This window comes from Scyliorhinus torazame, chromosome 7, assembly GCF_047496885.1.
Source record: "Scyliorhinus torazame isolate Kashiwa2021f chromosome 7, sScyTor2.1, whole genome shotgun sequence".
Lineage (NCBI taxonomy): Eukaryota > Metazoa > Chordata > Chondrichthyes > Carcharhiniformes > Scyliorhinidae > Scyliorhinus > Scyliorhinus torazame.
In genome coordinates, this window is record NC_092713.1 from 162,133,066 (window position 1) to 162,155,235 (window position 22,170).

Consider the following 22,170-nt stretch of genomic DNA (forward strand, 5'->3'; position numbering starts at 1 on the left):
GCGCTCCGAAAGCTAGTGACATCGAAACAAACCTGTTGGACTTTAACCTGGTGTTGTAAGACTTCGTACTGTGCTCACCCCAGTCCAACGCCGGCATCTCCACATCATGAGTTTATATAGACAGAGACTGGAGGAGGGAGGGTCCAGTGAAGGGGATGGGGGAGGTGAAGAGATGGGGTGGCGAAGGACAAGGGGCAGGAGAGGTGGATGAGATGTTTGGTCTCGGTGGGAAGGGGATTTTTCTGTTCTTCGGGGCGGAAACGGGCGTGGCGGAATTCCGTTGTCAGGTCCAGGTCGTTAGGGGCGGGTTCCTGTTGTCAGGGGCCGGATTCAGGTCATTAGGGGAGGATTCCTGTTATCAGGGGCGGGTTCCTGTTGTCAGGGGCGGCTCCGGGTCGTTAAAAGATGGTTCCTGTTTTCGGGGGCGGAGTGTCGTGGATGGGGTCGGTTTCCCGTTGTTAGGGGGCGAGTTTCCTGTTCCTCCTCTCGCGAGAGCCGCTGGGAGCTGAGCAGTTCGCGCATGCGCAGCAGTGGGTAATGGCGTCAGAGAGGGGCGAGCGCTGGTAACGGTCACCCGGAGAGAGAGAGCGGCCATGTCCCGGCTCGCAGCCCGGCAGGTAGGAGCGATTAAAGACTACCAACCCGACCTGGGACCCGGCCCGAAGAGACGGAGAGGGTAGGGGACTCGGGAGTCGACCGAGGCGGGAGGAGGTCGGGCCTGGCCGCCCTGGGGCCGGGCTCCAGGACAAGGAACCCCAGTGACAGCAGCTAGGCGGCGGTGAAGAAGGCGGCAAGTTGGGTTTCCCTGAACTACCCCCGCCCCAGGCCATTCCTACCCCTCTTCTTCCTAGGCCATTCCTCCTCATGCTATTCCCCATCCTCTATCTTGTCTGGTGCACAGCAAGATCCCACGTAAGGCTGATTTCCCCTCAACCCACGGGGGGGGGGGGGGGGCGGGGGGGGCTGCAACTTCCCGCATTCTCCAGTTGCTCTGTTCTGATCGATCCAACCCTCCAGATAGAGACGGGAACACTGTTCTCTTCTCCAATCATCAGCACCAAGGGTTTCCTGTGAACAGATTGAGAGGGGATTGTTAGTTTATCATTCACTCATCTCCCCACCTCGTAATTGCTCCCATCTGCCTCGGTGGTGTCCATTGAGGGACAGATGTCGGAGAAACCAGCCTGCCCTTCAAAACCGTGCTGGTAATTCTTTCCTATCCAGGGCGCACAAAACCAGCGTTCAACATTTCTACCTCAAGAAGCAGGAGTAGAAGAGGCAAGTGAGATGGAATCCCTACAGTGCGGAGGAGACCTGTTGGCCCATCAAGTCTGCACGGACCCTCCAAAAGAGCACCCTGCCTAGGCCCACTCCCCTGCCCCATCCCTGTAACCCCAACCTGTGGGGAGGGGAGGAGGGGGGGGGGGCAGAGCACCAGCAGGAAACCCACACAGTCATGAGGAGAGTGTGCAAACTCCATCACATGACAAATGCTGTTCTTGGTGATGGATGCACAGACCCTGTTTGGTCAAGTCTGTTTGGTCAGCCCTCATGTGTTTCCCTGCTCAAAATTCCGATGAAGCCCTCAACTCCCAGACTGGAGTTCAACTACACTCCGTGGGGTGGATTTGGCTGCAATCACCAACATTGGATGAACTATGTGCCCATTTATTTTAAATGTTTGCCTGCCCCATGCTGCTGCCATGTTTCTGCCTACACTTGTTTGTATTATCACCAGGTGCCAAATCTGCCCTGAAACAGTGTGGTCGGGTAGTGTTTCAAACTGTAATTTATTTTAAAAATTTACTTTAAAGATTTTCTTTCACGTTTGAAAGTTTGTTACTGATCATTCAGCGTCAATCATCTTGTAAGCAAGATGAATTATATCCAGTTAAATTGTTGTACATTAGTTAATCAATTGGTTAAATGTGTTTTAAAAGCTTTTTAAACATGGTTTGCAGTGTCTTACTGCACAGAAGAAGCAGCTTAATTTTTAATGCCTTCTTGTAGTTTGACATTTGTGCAGTTAGCTGAATCACCCAATGGCGAGTAATTCACCCTGTGTACTCTGTCAGTTTTGTCGACAGTCAGGTGTGATACTTTCAAAATTATGTAAAGGATTGCAGAAATGTAAGGGTTTGCCAACTTTTATTGACTATTCTGTTATCTTTTGGGCCAGTTGCACTTTAAATGCCACTGTGCTTGAATGAAAGTTCCAGGCCTCTGTTTATTCCTTACCGTTTGTTTTTCATTACTTTAGCTCCATCTTTCCGTACAAATATTCCTGCTCTGAAGGAAAATAAAACACCTACCCCACTATCAGTGTGTTGCATTGCACTCAATTTCTACAGTTGCAGGAGTCATTTTTTCAATTTCCATTCATTTTTAAAAACAATACGAGCATCATTGGCTTGGCCTACATTTGTTGCTCATCCCTAAATGCCCTTAAGTTGAGTTGCTTTCTTGAACTGCTGCAGACCATGTGGTGTAGGTACACCCACAGTGCTGTTAGGGAGGCAGTTGCAGGATTTTAACCCAGTGACAGTGAAGCAACGGCTCATATTTCCAAGCCAGGATGGTGTGTGACTTGTAGGGGAACTTGCAGGTGTGTCTGCGGCCCTTCAATGTGGTAGTGTTCGTGGGTTTGGAAGGTGCTGTCGAAGCAGCCATGGTGATTTATTGCCGTGTATCTTGTAGATGGCACACATGGCTATCACTGCACTGGTGGAGGGAGGGAAGGTTTTAGGTGGTGGATGGGGTGCCAATCAAGCGGGTTGCTTTGTCCTGGATGGTGTCAAGCTTGTGTGTTGTTCAAGCTATACTCACTCGGGCAAGTGGAGAGTATTCCACCATATTCCTGACTTGTGTCTTGTAGATGGTGGACAGGCTTTGAGAAGTCAGGAGGTGAGTTGCTCATAGCAGAAGTCTATCTGATCTGCTCTTGTAGCCACAGTATTTATGGATGGTCCAATTCAGTTTCTGGTCAGTGGTAATTCCCAGGATGGTGATCGTGGAAGATTCAACAATGATTATGCCATTGAATGTTTAGATGATCATTGCTTGACACTTGTGTGACTTGAATATTTTTAGCCAATTATTATCCCAAGTCTGAATGTTATCCAGGCTGTGCTGCATATGCATACAAATTGCTTCAGTCGCAAATGGTGCTGAACACTGTACAATCAGTAGAAACGTCCCCATTTCTAACCTTATGATGAAGGGAAGGTCAAAGATATTGGTGAAAGATCCCAGAGTTGTAAAGAGAACAAAATAAGTAGAGATTAGAAAGGGTGATTGAAAGAGTTGAATTTTAAGAAGTGTCTAAATGGAGAAGGAGGGGTTTGTGCGAATGGGTTTGGGGAGGGAATTAGAGTCCCTGGGACTCGTGTGACTAAAGTGACAGTTGTCAGAGACATGGGGAACAAGTACATGGGGCTGCATTCAGGAACAAGGACTTCAGGGAGAGAGTTGTATGCTGGAGGAGGTTAGATACAGAAAAGTAGAAGAATCAGTTTTTTAAACTTTAAAAAAAATAAATTTCGAGTACCCAAATCATTTTTTTTCAATTAAGGGGCAATTTAGCGTGGCCAATCCACCTACCCTGCACATCTTTGGATTGTGGGGGCGAAACCCACAAACACTGGGAGAATGTGCAAACTCCACACGGTCAGTGACCCAGAGCAGGGATCGAACCTGGGACCTCGGCGCCGTGAGGCAGCAATGCTAACCACTGCACCATCGTGCTGCCCTCGGATTTTAAAACTTGAGACATTATGAGACTAGTGACCAAGGTTAACTATGATGGGGTGCTGGACAAGCAAGTTTGTACAGTTTTATTTGGTCAAGATTATGGAGAATTTGAGGTGGGCCAGAAGAGCACTGAAATAATCAAGTCTGAAGGTAGGAAAAGTATGAAGAGACTTCTGCAGCAGATGGACAATGCTGGGCACAGTGGTAGACACGGTGACATTGACAGAGGATTAGAGTTAATGGTGAGGACACTAGGTTCCTTGTGTGGAGGCGATGGATTCAGTCTTCCCATCCAATATTTTCCTGGAGGACATAGTGGCTTGCTCAAGACTGAGGTCAGGAATGTCTGACAACACACAAGGCTGTGTTGGGGTTGACAGAAATAGTGGAGGAGTAAAGCTGAATGTCATTGATGTATGTCTGGAAGACAAGCCCATGTGTGCAGAATTATATTGCCAAGGAGCAACACAATAATGGCGAGCAGTAGATGAAGGGAGGGATCAATGGGAAATTTCCGAGATGGCAGTGTGGATGGAAAGATGAGAATTGTTCCCCTTGATTGTCCTTCATTTTGGAAATTTGGCTGGAATCCATGAGTACCTGCACAAACCTTGGCGTCACTCGCTGTCTTCCTGCCTGTACTTTGCAGTTCGAAGCTGCTTTCTTGTCAGATAATTTATTTGTTAACCACCTTGCACACTTCAAAACATGTTAACATCAGATGGATTTCCACCAAAGCTTAGTTTATGGCTATCTGGTATTTTTCTCAGCTTCATTGTACCAATATTGCAGTTAATGGTGCCTCCACTCATTCCATCAGTTTCCATTTCGCAGGACTCTGACCTATTTCCCACGCTGTTTCTTGATATTAATGACTTCCTCCACTAATCACCCAGCCTTATTCATCCTCCATTCATCACCACCCTTCAGAGTGCACACCATATCCATTCATCTTACAGTGCAGCGGCTCAATCTCTCTACATTTTACACTCCACCGTGTTATTAGGCTCAATTAAATCATTACATTCAATTTTTGTATTGCAGTTTTCCATTTTTCTTGCAAATCTAACAAATCGCAGTCACCCATCACCTTGTCTCCACCCCTGTTTGTCCTTCAGATGTTTTAATTTTTGGCTTCATTATCTGCATTGATCTCAAATCTCATCTCTCAAGAAGTCTGTTTTCTCTCTGTTTATCCAATCCCCAAATCTTTATTTCCTTGGAAGTCAGGAATAAATATTGCTGTTGCCCATCTCTCGTGCTTTGTTGAGATATATATTTTCCGAGAGGTGATGCGCTCCTCTTAGCTGCTGTCTTATCTATTTTATTGATGGCTAGTGGTGCTCTAAATTCCACTCTCTGGTTTCTCTTGCACTCTTTAATGCACAGTGTTACACTACATATCACCGTACTCCCTGTATCCTTGTGTTATAGCAAATGCATGTCATCTCCTACTCTAGCTCACTTTCCCAAGAACTCAAAATGAAAATTTGGTACTGGTGGCTGTGAAAAATTGAGGGTGGACTTCGGAGTGCAGGATGGTATGTGTATGGATTGTGATGCCTCATTGGAACAGAGTGTAATATCTGTCCTGTATGTTGCCAAAATTCCAGGCTACTTTGTACCCAGGTTTAGTCTTTGACACAGTGAAGCCTGAGGCTTTATGGCAGAAGTCCAGGTTTTTTTAAAAGTGTTTTAAGTTCAGTATGTTGCCACTAGTTCCTGGAAGTGCTGAGGATTAATGCCAAGCTTTTTGTTTGGTCCAATTTCTCTTGAGTGACATGCAATGTAAATCAGATCATTGTTTTGTACTGTGGCTAAAATGCTTGATATGCAAAAAGAGGGTTACCAAGGGGTTATTTCCTTCGTGACAGTATTTCATGAACAATTGAGTTTGGAGCCTGTTTCCTTATGATCTGCATGGGCTGTGACAGTAAATTACCGGACTAAGCGTTTCTTACTTTTTTGGTTAAGCTAAAATTGTTTTACTTGTGTTAGCTTAATCCCAATCAAGCCAGCAGTTTGGATGGTACAGCGAGTCCGATAAGAATGTAGGGAAATGAAAAAGGGTATTCAAGACCTTGAGTGCTCCGTCATTCAGTTAGATTATAACTATAAGACATAGGAGCGGAAGTAAGGCCATTTGGCCCATCGAGTCCACTCCACCATTCAATCATGGCTGATTTCAATTAACTGATCTGTTCGCGACTCCCATTTTTCTGCTGTTGCTCCACATTCCTTAATACAAACATCAGAACCTTTAAAAAAAATCTATATTTTATTCCAAACACATTCAACATAGCACAAAATAAACAAAGCACATATTTTGTTTTCTCCCCCCCCCCCCCTTCAATCCTCCCCCACAACAAACAATTCCTCAAATATCACCCCCTGCAGAGGAGGAGGCGGTTGAGTTTATTTGGTGCATTATCTAGCTCCAAATTCCCCACCCCATCTTGATCCCCAACCCTTTCTCCCACTTCCGCTTGATCCCTTGCATGAGGCCGACCCCTTCCCTCCCAACCACACACAAATATCCACAATCCTCCCTTCCTCACCCCTTCACTCACCCGGGACCGACAACTTCTCCAACAGCTTACAGCGTGGCAGCTGAGGAAACTAAGGCCGTTCCGTCTGTGCAAAATCCCACACCTGCCAATATCTACACTTGCCCCTCTCTAGCAATTCAAACCTCTCTCGCACGTCTCCAAACCTGCCAATGCACCCTCAACAAACAGGTCTCAAAAACTCTCTCTCTCTCTCTCTCTCTCTCTCTCTTTCTCTCTCTCTTCCTCTCTCTTTCTCTCTCTCTCTCTCTTCCTCTCTCTCTCTCTTTCTCTCTCTTCCTCTCTCGCTCTTCCTCTCTCGCTCTTCCTCTCTCGCTCTTCCCCCCTCTCTCGCTCTTCCCCCCTCTCTCGCTCTTCCCCCCCTCTCTCGCTCTTCCCCCCCTCTCTCGCTCTTCCCCCCCTCTCTCGCTCTTCCCCCCCTCTCTCGCTCTTCCCCCCCTCTCTCGCTCTTCCCCCCCTCTCTCGCTCTTCCCCCCCTCTCTCGCTCTTCCCCCCCTCTCTCGCTCTTCCCCCCCCTCTCTCGCTCTTCCCCCCCTCTCTCGCTCTTCCCCCCCTCTCTCGCTCTTCCCCCCCTCTCTCGCTCTTCCCCCCCTCTCTCGCTCTTCCCCCCCTCTCTCGCTCTTCCCCCCCTCTCTCGCTCTTCCCCCCCTCTCTCGCTCTTCCCCCCCTCTCTCGCTCTTCCCCCCCTCTCTCGCTCTTCCCCCCCTCTCTCGCTCTTCCCCCCCTCTCTCGCTCTTCCCCCCCTCTCTCGCTCTTCCCCCCCTCTCTCGCTCTTCCCCCCCTCTCTCGCTCTTCCCCCCCTCTCTCGCTCTTCCCCCCCTCTCTCGCTCTTCCCCCCCTCTCTCGCTCTTCCCCCCCTCTCTCGCTCTTCCCCCCCTCTCTCGCTCTTCCCCCCCTCTCTCGCTCTTCCCCCCCTCTCTCGCTCTTCCCCCCCTCTCTCGCTCTTCCCCCCCTCTCTCGCTCTTCCCCCCCTCTCTCGCTCTTCCCCCCCTCTCTCGCTCTTCCCCCCCTCTCTCGCTCTTCCCCCCCTCTCTCGCTCTTCCCCCCCTCTCTCGCTCTTCCCCCCCTCTCTCGCTCTTCCCCCCCTCTCTCGCTCTTCCCCCCCTCTCTCGCTCTTCCCCCCCTCTCTCGCTCTTCCCCCCCTCTCTCGCTCTTCCCCCCCTCTCTCGCTCTTCCCCCCCTCTCTCGCTCTTCCCCCCCTCTCTCGCTCTTCCCCCCCTCTCTCGCTCTTCCCCCCCTCTCTCGCTCTTCCCCCCCTCTCTCGCTCTTCCCCCCCTCTCTCGCTCTTCCCCCCCTCTCTCGCTCTTCCCCCCCTCTCTCGCTCTTCCCCCCCTCTCTCGCTCTTCCCCCCCTCTCTCGCTCTTCCCCCCCTCTCTCGCTCTTCCCCCCCTCTCTCGCTCTTCCCCCCCTCTCTCGCTCTTCCCCCCCTCTCTCGCTCTTCCCCCCCTCTCTCGCTCTTCCCCCCCTCTCTCGCTCTTCCCCCCCTCTCTCGCTCTTCCCCCCCTCTCTCGCTCTTCCCCCCCTCTCTCGCTCTTCCCCCCCTCTCTCGCTCTTCCCCCCCTCTCTCGCTCTTCCCCCCCTCTCTCGCTCTTCCCCCCCTCTCTCGCTCTTCCCCCCCTCTCTCGCTCTTCCCCCCCTCTCTCGCTCTTCCCCCCCTCTCTCGCTCTTCCCCCCCTCTCTCGCTCTTCCCCCCCTCTCTCGCTCTTCCCCCCCTCTCTCGCTCTTCCCCCCCTCTCTCGCTCTTCCCCCCCTCTCTCGCTCTTCCCCCCCTCTCTCGCTCTTCCCCCCCTCTCTCGCTCTTCCCCCCCTCTCTCGCTCTTCCCCCCCTCTCTCGCTCTTCCCCCCCTCTCTCGCTCTTCCCCCCCTCTCTCGCTCTTCCCCCCCTCTCTCGCTCTTCCCCCCCTCTCTCGCTCTTCCCCCCCCTCTCTCGCTCTTCCCCCCCCTCTCTCGCTCTTCCCCCCCCTCTCTCGCTCTTCCCCCCCCTCTCTCGCTCTTCCCCCCCCTCTCTCGCTCTTCCCCCCCCTCTCTCGCTCTCCCCCCCCTCTCTCGCTCTCCCCCCCCTCTCTCGCTCTCCCCCCCCTCTCTCGCTCTTCCCCCCCTCTCTCGCTCTTCCCCCCCTCTCTCGCTCTTCCCCCCCTCTCTCGCTCTTCCCCCCCTCTCTCGCTCTTCCCCCCCTCTCTCGCTCTTCCCCCCCTCTCTCGCTCTTCCCCCCCTCTCTCGCTCTTCCCCCCCTCTCTCGCTCTTCCCCCCCTCTCTCGCTCTTCCCCCCCTCTCTCGCTCTTCCCCCCCTCTCTCGCTCTTCCCCCCCTCTCTCGCTCTTCCCCCCCTCTCTCGCTCTTCCCCCCCTCTCTCGCTCTTCCCCCCCTCTCTCGCTCTTCCCCCCCTCTCTCGCTCTTCCCCCCCTCTCTCGCTCTTCCCCCCCTCTCTCGCTCTTCCCCCCCTCTCTCGCTCTTCCCCCCCTCTCTCGCTCTTCCCCCCCTCTCTCGCTCTTCCCCCCCTCTCTCGCTCTTCCCCCCCTCTCTCGCTCTTCCCCCCCTCTCTCGCTCTTCCCCCCCTCTCTCGCTCTTCCCCCCCTCTCTCGCTCTTCCCCCCCTCTCTCGCTCTTCCCCCCCTCTCTCGCTCTTCCCCCCCTCTCTCGCTCTTCCCCCCCTCTCTCGCTCTTCCCCCCCTCTCTCGCTCTTCCCCCCCTCTCTCGCTCTTCCCCCCCTCTCTCGCTCTTCCCCCCCTCTCTCGCTCTTCCCCCCCTCTCTCGCTCTTCCCCCCCTCTCTCGCTCTTCCCCCCCTCTCTCGCTCTTCCCCCCCTCTCTCGCTCTTCCCCCCCTCTCTCGCTCTTCCCCCCCTCTCTCGCTCTTCCCCCCCTCTCTCGCTCTTCCCCCCCTCTCTCGCTCTTCCCCCCCTCTCTCGCTCTTCCCCCCCTCTCTCGCTCTTCCCCCCCTCTCTCGCTCTTCCCCCCCTCTCTCGCTCTTCCCCCCCTCTCTCGCTCTTCCCCCCCTCTCTCGCTCTTCCCCCCCTCTCTCGCTCTTCCCCCCCTCTCTCGCTCTTCCCCCCCTCTCTCGCTCTTCCCCCCCTCTCTCGCTCTTCCCCCCCTCTCTCGCTCTTCCCCCCCTCTCTCGCTCTTCCCCCCCTCTCTCGCTCTTCCCCCCCTCTCTCGCTCTTCCCCCCCTCTCTCGCTCTTCCCCCCCTCTCTCGCTCTTCCCCCCCTCTCTCGCTCTTCCCCCCCTCTCTCGCTCTTCCCCCCCTCTCTCGCTCTTCCCCCCCTCTCTCGCTCTTCCCCCCCTCTCTCGCTCTTCCCCCCCTCTCTCGCTCTTCCCCCCCTCTCTCGCTCTTCCCCCCCTCTCTCGCTCTTCCCCCCCTCTCTCGCTCTTCCCCCCCTCTCTCGCTCTTCCCCCCCTCTCTCGCTCTTCCCCCCCTCTCTCGCTCTTCCCCCCCCTCTCTCGCTCTTCCCCCCCTCTCTCGCTCTTCCCCCCCTCTCTCGCTCTTCCCCCCCTCTCTCGCTCTTCCCCCCCTCTCTCGCTCTTCCCCCCCTCTCTCGCTCTTCCCCCCCTCTCTCGCTCTTCCCCCCCTCTCTCGCTCTTCCCCCCCTCTCTCGCTCTTCCCCCCCTCTCTCGCTCTTCCCCCCCTCTCTCGCTCTTCCCCCCCTCTCTCGCTCTTCCCCCCCTCTCTCGCTCTTCCCCCCCTCTCTCGCTCTTCCCCCCCTCTCTCGCTCTTCCCCCCCTCTCTCGCTCTTCCCCCCCTCTCTCGCTCTTCCCCCCCTCTCTCGCTCTTCCCCCCCTCTCTCGCTCTTCCCCCCCTCTCTCGCTCTTCCCCCCCTCTCTCGCTCTTCCCCCCCTCTCTCGCTCTTCCCCCCCTCTCTCGCTCTTCCCCCCCTCTCTCGCTCTTCCCCCCCTCTCTCGCTCTTCCCCCCCTCTCTCGCTCTTCCCCCCCTCTCTCGCTCTTCCCCCCCTCTCTCGCTCTTCCCCCCCTCTCTCGCTCTTCCCCCCCTCTCTCGCTCTTCCCCCCCTCTCTCGCTCTTCCCCCCCTCTCTCGCTCTTCCCCCCCTCTCTCGCTCTTCCCCCCCTCTCTCGCTCTTCCCCCCCTCTCTCGCTCTTCCCCCCCTCTCTCGCTCTTCCCCCCCTCTCTCGCTCTTCCCCCCCTCTCTCGCTCTTCCCCCCCTCTCTCGCTCTTCCCCCCCTCTCTCGCTCTTCCCCCCCTCTCTCGCTCTTTTTCCCCCCCCCCCCCAGTTCCAACCTCCACGCCTGGCTCTGAGCCCACCCCGACCTAACCTAATATCCAAATAGTGTGGTGAGTTGTCCGAGATCACTATTCCCGCATTTTTCACCCCCCCACAGCCTCCGTCTAAACCGCCTTAACCACAACAAAAAGGTCGATATGAGTATACCCAGTGGACGTGGTAGAAGAAGGAATATTCCCTCTCCCCTGGGTTCCTAAACCTCCACAGGTCCACCACCCCCATCTGATCCCTGAACACCCTCAACTCCCTCTCCATCCCTGACCTAATGTATTGATTTAGGACACGATGTATCCAGCCTAGGCTCCAGTACACAATTCAAGTCCCCGCCAATGATCAATTGGTGAGAATCCAAATCCAGGATAGACCCTAACAACTTCCTCATAAAGTCTCCATCTGCCCAGTTGGTCTGATACACATTCACCAGCACCACCGGTGCCCCACTAATAACCCGCTCATGATCACAAACGTGCCTCCCACGTCCCGCACCTCCTTGGCCAGCGCAAACAGCATCTATTCGCTAAACAAAATCATGACGCTCCCTCGACTGCGAATCAAATCCTGAATGGCACATTTACCCACCCAACCCTTCTTTAGCCGCATCTCATCTTTCACTCATAAATGTGTCTCCTGCAGGAAAATCATCTCCGCCTTCAAGCTCTTTCGGTGCATGAACACCCAAAACCGTTTAATTGGACCATTTAACACGCGTTCATTCCACATTATAATCCTCACCGGGCGGGTTTCTGCTTGCCCCCCCCCCCCCACCATTTAGACCCACCGTCATATCCCAGCTCGGACCCGGCCCAAACCTCTATCCCCTCACTAAACCAGGCTCACCCAAGATGACCACTGCCTCTTGTTCCCACCCAACCAACATACCAATTGCATCGCCAACCCTCCCACCCACACAACACCTTATCAATCAGAATCTCAAACATTTTAACTGACCCAGCCTCCACAGCTACTTGAAGGAAGAGAGTTCCAGATTTCCACTACCATTGTGTGGGGAAGTGATTTGTGATTTCATGCTGAATTGACCTAGTTCAAATTTCAAATCTTTGCGCCCTTGGTCTTAATTTCACCACCAAAGGACATTGTTTCTATTCACCCACTCTATCAAATCCTTTACCTATTTTAAGAAGGTCCATCAGCTCACCCTTCAGTTTTGTGAACCCAAACAGAACACGTTTGGTTTATGCAACCTAACCTCTTAATGTAACCATCATTGACCATGATCGATCACCTGATATTTCTGACTTCTGTCAACTCTCCATCCCATAGCACGTCGGCTTCAGCTAAAAATGCCACTATGGGGCTTTGCTCTTGCCTTTCTCTGTAGCTGCCCCCCATGCGCGTCCGTACCAGTCGTCCAGCTCTAGTTTAGTTTATATTCCCAGTCAGACTATGGTTCAGCTATTTATAGCCTCCATGTTGCAGCTCCTATTTTAAAACCTTGCTTCATTTCATCCCAGCAACTTAAACCCAACATTTTGGGATGCCTCTGTCCTGGCCTCCCTCTTACCTGAATGTTTTTGTACCGTTGCTTTATAAGTATGAGTTGTGTCATGTGAGAGGACCGTTAAGAAAAGGCTGTTTAAGAAATGTACCTTTAAGAAATGGGTATTTATCAGTGATGTCAGAGAGTGGGTGGAGCTGGGCTGTCTGTCAGCTTTTTACTTTCATTTTAGGCTGTTTACTGCAGGGTGTGTTTTAGTTTCGTTTTCAGTGTTGGAGCTGAAGCCAGTGTTGCTCTTAGTTTATTACCTCCGATTATGTCACCTTTGCTCATGAGTCGCCAGGTATCTTTCTGATACCGCCATGTGGTTCAAGCTTGAGTTATGATTAATAAGTCAGCACACCGCTTAGTAAGATTGAAATCAATGGTCATTTATTATATACAACAAGTAATGCTTACACAATAATGCTATTCTGTCTATATAAAAACCTATCACTACTGGCCATTACTTAACTTTAGGAAGGGCCCACCAGGTCAGGGAAAGGAATGGCTTATCGAATCGGATCTGGCCCGCGGGATTCAAAAGGCTGATACGGGTCGATGGCTAGGAGTCTTTATCGGGTAGCGATTGCTGGAGTCAAACTTACAGTTGCTGGTTGATGTTCTTGCGAAGGTCTCGAGCAGGCAAAGAAGGGAGAGAGAGAGCGATCTGAACTTGGCCCCTCACTTTATAGGGCCCAGGGGCTTCCCGCCTCTCGGGGCGGCCCTTGACCCTGAGTCCCAAGTGATTGGACTTATTCCCAATCACCGGGTTTGATACGTCCAATAACGGGCCGATTCCTCGATCTGGGGGTGGTCGTTCACCTGTCTTTGTTTCGGCCACTGCAGACGCCGACCGGTCTGGCCAGGCGTTCAATTGCTAATATGTTGCAATTGTTCCCGGGGATAGCCGATTAAACTGCAGATGTCTGGGTTGATGTGCTGCTAATGGTCTTGAGTATCGATCTGGGCCGACTTCCCCAGAGCCGAATATGCTATTCTGTCTGCAGCTGTCCGTTTGTGTCCTGTCGGCTGCTTTTCCCATCAGCCTTTTCCTTGAGCCATTTTAAATCGGGTTTTGGCCAAATTAATAGGGATCAGCCATTTTAGGTGGCTACACCAGACCGAGCAGGTGTACTGTTGATCTCTCTGCCATGAAAAGACTATCTCTTGATAATTTGATGAATTCAGAATTATAAATGTTTTCAGTAGTGACTTTAACCTGATGTGCTTCTGGTAAAAGGTGTTTTTAAGTCGTATGGATGTTAAAAGGAAAGCTTAAAGGATTACTTAAGTGTTGTAGTCTTTGGGGGTTGTATTTGAATTGATGGTTGCTAAGATGTTCACTATGTTTTAAAAAGGTCAACTTGAGTTCATAGAATAAACATTGTTTTGCTTTAAAAAAACTTTTCCATTTCTGCTGTACCACACCTGTAGAGTGGACCGTGTGCTCCCCATGCCACAATCTATTAAAAGTTGTGGGTCACGGTGAACTCCATGATACACTTTGGGGTTCTCTAAATCCTGGCCCATAACAGTTGTTTACCCACCTTACTAACGTGCTCTGCATAATTATGTTTTTAGATATAAATTGGTGCTGACTCGTGTAAAGCGGGTGGTTGTTCAAGTTCTTGGTGTCAGAAACCCAAGACAAGAATCCGTTTCCGTGTAATGTTGCTTTCTTTCCGACTCCAGTAACTTCTAATAGTTTAGAATGTCTCGTGTTGTGTAATTTTCTGTTTTCTTCATTCCGATAGCCCCCCCCCCCCCCGGTTGTCGGGTATGGCAAAGCCTGATCCCATCCTGTCCTCGTGTGCACTTTCTTGCTGGAGTCACTGGAGGATTCCCGCCCCTCCTTTCTCCATAGTTTACTTGGGGTGAGGGAAGGGAAGACTGACACTGACGCCCAGGGTGCCTCCCCGAGCTGGGATAAATTTCGGTACAGGCTAGGGATCCACATTCTCTTAGAGGAGGTAGAGTTGCATTGTTTAACCTGCTAATATTGTATAATTGCCATGTTGGTCTCGCAGTGGCATATTGCTGAATGTTAATTAGATCTGCTCTGCCAAGCCAGCTGGGAGATAGTTCAGACTTGCCATTTCCGGATCATGTCCCTCCCACTCGTTGTTGGGACCTTGAAGTCTTGTAATTGTTTTTTGATTGGGTCATCTGAATCCTGAACTGCAGCATTCTGTTGACTTTAGTGAGGCCGAGCCCAGGTGAGTATGTTTGGCTTTGGCTCTTTTAGCTGCACAGTTATCACAAACTTTTTGGCTGAACAATGTGGTTCACGTGGAGTCATTCAGCATGAATTTGTACAAATACTTGTCATAAAATGATGCTACACAGGAGACCATTCGGCTCAATGTGCATGTGCTGACTATTTGACAGAGCTATCCAATTAGCTTCACTCTCTCTCATTTTCACGATATCCTTGCAAGTGATTCCCCTTCAAATATTTATTTAATTCTCGTCTATTCTTTAATCTGCTTCCACTATCCTGTCAAGCAGTGCTTCCAAATTTCAAATGTTTTAAAAGCTACTTCTAAGCCATTTTTTAATGCAGTTAAATGTTTTAATGCTGTCGAATACTGTTTCCAGGTGATTGTGCAATGGGGTTTCATCATTTGATGTAATTTCTGCCTGAAGGAATGCTAGTCCACTCCTGGACTTTGACAGTGTGAATGCTGCAATATTTTATGGTCTTGGGTGCGTCTCACACAAATCCTGACCTCAGCAGATGCACTTAAAAATTTTTTTATAACTATAAATTTAGAGTACCCAATTACTTGTTTATTTTTTTCCAATTAAGGGGCAATTTAGCGTGGCCAATCCACCTACCCTGCACATTTTTGGGTTGTGGGGGTGAATCCCATGCAGACATGGGGAGAATGTGCAAACTCCACACGGACAGTGACCCAGGGCCGGGATTCGAACCCGGGTCCTCAGCGCCGCAATCCCAGTGCTATCCACTGCGCCACATGCTGCCCTCACCTTAAACATTTTTTTATTATTTTTTTTTAAAATACATTTCCAGTACCCAATTATTTTTTTCCAGTTAAACACCAGTTTAGTGTGGCCAATCACCCAATCTACATATCTTTGGCTTGAGGGGGAGAGACCCACATGGACACGGAGAATGTGCAATGCAAACTCCACACACACTGACTCGCGGCCGGGATCAAACCCGGATCCTCAACGCCACAGGCAGCAGTGCTAGCCACCTTGCCGCTCAGCAGATGGACCTTTGAGCACAAGATAGCAGGTAGCAACCAAGAATGAGAACTTTGGCTGCTTTTTAAGAATTAAGTCTCTCTGTTCATTTGCCAATTTCATAATGCTGACTGTAGCCAGCTAATTGGTCATGGACCAGAACAGGACTTTAGATTTCTCTACAGTTTGGTCATAGACTGGGGGCCTAGTTGTGATCTTAGACTAACAGCCCAGAGTCTTGAGTGCTCAGATCCCACCCTGAATTCATCTATAAAGGATGTCTGTGCCTTCGGAGTGAAGGCTCTGGTAAAGTGTTGGATATTGACAGGGGCCAGCAAGTGTTGTCAGTATTTGGAGGAGACCTCCGGGCATTTCTGTATTTACAAACGGTCTTCTGGGATATTTCACTATTTGCATTTCAGTCTTGCTCTCTTTCTCTTCCCCCCCCCCCTTATTGGTTGCTGGTCCCAAATAACTCCTTGAACAGGTTGGTGAATTGCACATCTGGTAGAATTAGGGCATATCTTGAGAGGAATTCTCTTTGAACAGTGAAAGATTGCCAACTGCAAATTATCCATAAAAGAGGAGGATTTTTGCTTATCTGTATAGTCCCAACTTATCTGCCCTTCTGCAGAACATTAAAAAACATGTTTCTTCATGTATTTATAGACTCTCCTTTTTAAAGGGTTGGTTATTCCATAAAACCTGGCCTGACACATTTCTGACTTTCTGGCCCTCATGTCCTTAAAGTAGAACAGCCAAAATTGGCTACAATGTTTTAGCTGTGGCCTAACCAATAATTATGTAAGCTTATCAACCAAACAAAACATCATCTTGTGATACTGAGTTGTTTGTATGTGTTACTTTGGTCTTGTTTTGAATAACATGGTTTTACATTTGTATTTAGGCAAGTAAAACGTGGACAGGTTGCAGTTATCAGGAACCCTTGGCATTATTAATTTGCTTTTAGCTTATTCCTTCTGGGCCATTGGGTGTAGCTTAAAGAGGGCAGGGAGGCAGTTTTAAGGTTACAGTAACCAGAATTTTGGCTATTGAAGTGGTGTTCCAGCATCCTCAATGGCAAGGCAGATATTGCCCGCCCTTACAATTTTCAGCTACAGTACAGACTGTATTTGCAGAACGTGATGTGTCCCGGCAACAAAAGTAATTAAGAAGGCTAATGAAAATGTGGCTGTTTCTGGAAGGGATTGGATTTCAAAAGTGAGGAAGTGTTTCAGATCTACAGAGCTCTGGTCAGACCACATCTGGAGTATTGTGTTCCGTTTTGGGTGTCTACTTCCTTGGAGGGGGGCATTGCAGATTTACCAGCATGGTATTGGCTAAATTCTGAGGACAGTTTGCATAAACTTGATTTTTATTCCCTTTAATATAGAAAGGTGAGTATTGATTTAAATAGAGTTGTTAAAAATGATTAAGGAATTTGATGAAGTAGATTCATTGAAACTCTGATGGGTAATCTAGAATAAGAGGGCGGCAAGGTGGGTGTGGCACAGTGGTTAGCACTGCTACCTCACAGCGCTAGGGATCCAGGTTCGACTCCTACCATGGGTATTTATTTGTGTGGAATTTGCAGTTTCTCCCCGTGTCTGTGTGGGTTTCCTACCACAGTCCAAAGATGTACAGGTTAGGTGGATTGGCCATGATAAATTGCCTCATAAGTGAGGTGGGGTTAACGGGGTGGGTGGGTGAATGGGCTTGGTAGGGTGTTCTTTTAGAGGGTCAGTGCAGACTCGATGGGGCGAAAGGCCTCCTTCTGCACTATTCTATGATTCTATAAACTTCATACTGCCAACTATTCCGAGTGAAATCAGTTGCACCTTTTCACACCAGTGGAGTGAAAATCAGGAGCTCAATTTGCACAAAGCTATGATTGCTAAATGTTAATTAAAACCCTTGAAATTCAATGATTGACCAACAATGTGGAACAAAGGCCGATAAATGGACTTCCGTTAAGGATCAGTCATTATCCAATTGAATGACCGAAGACGGTCAAGGGACCGAATGGTCCTACCATATTTTCCTGCCATCATGTGAACTTCCCTGTTTGGATAATTAAGTTTCTCATCCATCCAAGTGATAATTCTTTGTGGGTCTGGACAATGAGTGATAGCAGACTAATTGATAATAGCAATCGCGATTGAGTGGATTAAAACAGAAAATGCTGGAAAACCCAGCAGCTGCCAGACCTGCTGAGTTTTCCAGCATTTTCTGTTTCATTTCAGATTTCCAGCATCTGCAGTATTTAGCTTTTATACATTTGAATGGATATTTGTTGTCTTCTCGTTCGTTCGTACACGAGCATTACTCAGCAAGCGGGCAGTGATCAGGATTGTATCCTGTGGTGATTTCTCTCTTCCTCTCCTCCTCTGATTATTGCCCACTTGGTGAGGGAGGTTGGAGGCAGGGTAAGGGGCAGGTTTGAGGCTGGTGGGGGAAGTGATCCTGCTGAAGAGTTCTGTTAAGGACTATAAAAACACATCATTGAACAAATACTGCAGGACGGGAACATTAAAGATAATTCTGAAGTATGTGGCAGTACCTCCATTTCTTCTGTTCCAGCCTCTATTTAATCCGTGTGTCTTAAGACAGCTACCATCAGACAGATTCCATTTCATTTGCATAATGTGGGACATTGTGACGGTGTGGCTTCCCCATAGTACTCCCATCGATGGTTACGTAAAAGAGTAAGTTGCATAATCTCCCATTGAGCACTCTGTTCCTGGAGTCTTTTTAATAACTGGCAACTGCAGGGAAAGAATCTGCAGTGCTGTTTATCCCCAAAGGGAAATTTTTTTTTTTTTTTTAAATAATATTTGGTCAACCAACACAGTACATTGTGCATCCTTTACACAACATTGTAACAATACAGATAATAATGACCTTTTTAAATTTAAACAAAAACAACAACAAATAAATAAATATTAAATAACAAAAAATAAAAACTAGCCCTAATTGGCAACTGCCTTGTCTCAGGCCACCCCCCCCCCCCCCCCCCAAAGTCCTGGGCCGCTGCTGCTGCCTTCTTTGTTCTCCCCTATCTATCTTTCCGCAAGATATTCGCCGAACGGTTGCCACCGCCTAGTAAACCCTTGAGCCGACCCCCTTAGGACGAACTTAATCCGCTCTAACTTTATGAACCCCGCCATATCATTTATCCAGGTCTCCACCCCCGGGGGCTTGGCTTCTTTCCACATTAGCAATATTCTGTGCCGGGCTACTAGGGACGCAAAGGCCAAAACATCGGCCTCTTTCGCCTCCTGCACTCCCGGCTCTTGTGCAACCCCAAATATAGCCAACCCCCAGCTTGGTTCGACCCGGACTCCTACTACTTTCGAAAGCACCTTTGTCACCCCCATCCAAAACCCCTGTAGTGCCGGGCATGACCAAAACATATGGGTATGATTCGCTGGGCTTCTCGAGCACCTCGCACACCTATCCTCCACCCCAAAAAATTTACTGAGCCGTGTTCCAGTCATATGTGCCCTGTGTAATACCTTAAACTGAATCAGGCTTAGCCTGGCGCACGAGGACGACGAGTTTACCCTGTTTAGGGCATCTGCCCACATCCCCTCCTCAATCTCCTCCCCTAGCTCTCCTTCCCATTTCCCTTTTAGTTCGTCCATCATAGTCTCCCCTTCGTCTCTCATTTCCCTATATATCGACACCTTACCGTCCCCCACCCATTTCTTTGAGATGACTCTGTCCTGTACCTCTTGTGTCGGGAGCTGCGGGAATTCCCTCACCTGTTGCCTCGCAAAAGCCCTCAATTGCATGTACCTGAATGCATTCCCTTGGGGCAACCCATATTTCTCGGTCAGCGCTCCCAGACTCGCAAACTTCCCATCCACAAATAGATCTTTCAATTGCGTTATACCTGCTCTTTGCCACATTCCATATCCCCCATCCATTCCCCCCGGGGCAAACCTATGGTTGTTTCTTATCGGGGACCCCCCCAGTGCTCTGGTCTTTCCCCTATGTCGTCTCCACTGTCCCCAAATCTTCAGTGTAGCTACCACCACCGGACTCGTGGTATAGTTCCTTGGTGAGAACGGCAATGGGGCTGTCACCATAGCCTGCAGGCTGGTCCCCCTACAGGACGCCCTCTCTAATCTCTTCCACGCCGCTCCTTCCTCCTCTCCCATCCACTTACTCACCATTGAAATATTAGCGGCCCAATAATACTCACTTAGGCTCGGTAGTGCCAGCCCCCCCCTAACCCTACTACGCTGTAAGAATCCCTTCCTCACTCTCGGAGTCTTCCCGGCCCAAACAAAACCCATGATACTCTTTTCTATCCTTTTGAAAAAAGCCTTCGTGATCACCACCGGGAGACACTGAAACACAAAAAGGAATCTCGGGAGGACCACCATCTTAACCGCCTGCACCCTCCCTGCCATTGACAATGCTACCATATCCCATCTCTTGAAATCTTCCTCCATCTGTTCCACCAACCGCGTCAAATTTAGCCTGTGCAATGTGCCCCAATTCTTAGCTATCTGGATCCCCAGGTAACGAAAGTCTCTTGTTACCTTCCTCAACGGTAGGTCTTCTATTTCTCTACTCTGCTCCCCTGGATGCACCACAAACAGCTCACTCTTTCCCATGTTCAATTTATACCCTGAAAAATCCCCAAACTCCCCAAGTATCCGCATTATTTCTGGCATCCCCTCCGCTGGATCCGCCACATATAGTAGCAGATCATCCGCATATAAAGATACCCGGTGTTCTTCTCCTCCCCTAAGTATTCCCCTCCATCCCTTGGAACCTCTCAGCGCTATCGCCAGGGGCTCAATCGCCAGTGCAAACAGTAATGGGGACAGAGGACATCCCTGCCTTGTCCCTCTATGGAGCCGAAAATATGCCGATCCCCGTCCATTCGTGACCACACTCGCCACTGGGGCCCTATACAACAGCTGCACCCATCTAACATACCCCTCTCCGAACCCAAATCTCCTCAACACCTCCCACAGATAATCCCACTCCACTCTATCAAATGCTTTCTCGGCATCCATCGCCACTACTATCTCCGTTTCACTCTCTGGTGGGGCCATCATCATTACCCCTAACAACCTCCGTATGTTCGTGTTCAGCTGTCTCCCCTTCACAAACCCAGTTTGGTCCTCATGAACCACCCCCGGGACACATTCCTCTATTCTCATTGCCATTACCTTGGCCAAGACCTTGGCATCTACATTGAGGAGGGAGATTGGTCTGTAGGACCCGCATTGTAGCGGATCCTTTTCCTTCTTTAAAAGAAGCGATATCGTTGCTTCTGACATAGTCGGGGGCAGTTGTCCCCTTTCCTTTGCCTCGTTGAAGGTTCTCGTCAGTAGCGGGGCGAGCAAGTCCAAATATTTTCTGTAAAATTCAACTGGGAATCCGTCCGGTCCCGGGGCCTTTCCCGTCTGCATGTTCCTAATTCCTTTCACCACTTCTTCTACCGTGATCTGTACTCCCAATCCCATCCTTTCCTGCTCTTCCACCTTGGGAATTTCCAGCCGATCCAAAAAGTCCATCATTCTCTCCCTCCCATCCGGGGGTTGAGCTTCATACAATTTTTTATAAAATGTCTTAAACACTTCATTCACTCTCTCCGCTCCCCGCTCCGTCTCTCCATCTTCGTCTCTCACCCCCCCTATTTCCCTCGCTGCTCCCCTTTTCCTCAATTGGTGTGCCAGCAATCTGCTCGCCTTCTCTCCATATTCATACTGTACACCCTGCGCCTTCCTCCATTGTGCCTCTGCAGTGCCTGTGGTCAGCAAGTCAAATTCCACATGCAGCCTTTGCCTTTCCCTATACAGTCCCTCCTCCGGTGCTTCCGCATACTGTCTGTCCACCCTCAAAAGTTCTTGCAACAACCGCTCCCGTTCCTTACTCTCCTGCTTCCCTTTATGTGTCCTTATTGATATCAGCTCCCCCCTAACCACCGCCTTCAACGCCTCCCAGACCACTCCCACCTGAACCTCCCCATTGTCATTGAGTTCCAAGTACTTTTCAATGCATCCCCTCACCCTTAAGCACACCCCCTCATCCGCCATTAGTCCCATGTCCATTCTCCAGGGTGGACGCCCTCTTGTTTCCTCCCCTATCTCCAAGTCTACCCAGTGTGGGGCATGATCCGAAATGGCTATAGCCGTATATTCCGTTCCCCTCACCCTCGGGATCAATGCCCTACCCAACACAAAAAAGTCTATGCGTGAATAGACTTTATGGACATAGGAGAAAAACGAGAACTCCTTACTCCTAGGTCTACTGAATCTCCACGGGTCCACCCCTCCCATCTGCTCCATAAAATCCTTAAGCACCTTGGCTGCTGCCGGCCTCCTACCAGTCCTGGACTTCGACCTATCCAGCCTTAGTTCCAACACCGTGTTAAAGTCTCCACCCATTATCAGCTTTCCGGTCTCTAGGTCTGGGATGCGTCCTAGCATTCGCCTCATAAAATTGGCATCGTCCCAATTCGGGGCATACACGTTTACCAACACCACCATCTCTCCCTGTAATTTGCCACTCACCATCACGTATCTGCCCCCGTTATCCGCCACTATAGTCTTTGCCTCGAACATTACCCGCTTCCCCACTAATATAGCCACCCCCCTGTTTTTCGCATCCAGCCCCGAATGGAACACCTGCCCTACCCATCCTTTGCGCAACCTAACCTGATCTATCAGTTTCAGGTGCGTTTCCTGTAACATGACCACATCTGCTTTAAGTTTCTTAAGGTGTGCGAGTACTCGTGCCCTCTTTATCGGCCCGTTAAGCCCCCTCACGTTCCACGTGATCAGCCGAGTTGGGGGGCTTCCCACCCCCCCCCCCCTTGCCGGTTAGCCATCATCTTTTTCCAGCTTCTCGCCCAGTTCCCACGCGGCTGTATTTCTCCCAGACGGTGCCCC

General features: G+C 50.5%; 1 protein-coding gene across 4 annotated transcripts in view; it reads left to right on the plus strand.

Moving 5' to 3' along the window:
* The first annotated feature begins 522 nt into the window (after positions 1 to 522).
* The window catches only part of LOC140426656 (centrosome-associated protein 350-like), a 319,223-nt gene continuing 297,575 nt past the window's right edge, over positions 523 to 22,170 (plus strand). For 3 of the 4 annotated variants that reach the window (XM_072511741.1, XM_072511743.1, XM_072511742.1), the window contains exon 1: positions 523 to 617. The gene's annotated coding sequence lies outside the window, so the exon portion shown is untranslated. The remainder of the gene's footprint in view (positions 618 to 22,170) is intronic. The other variant, XM_072511744.1, reaches the window with a different exon arrangement.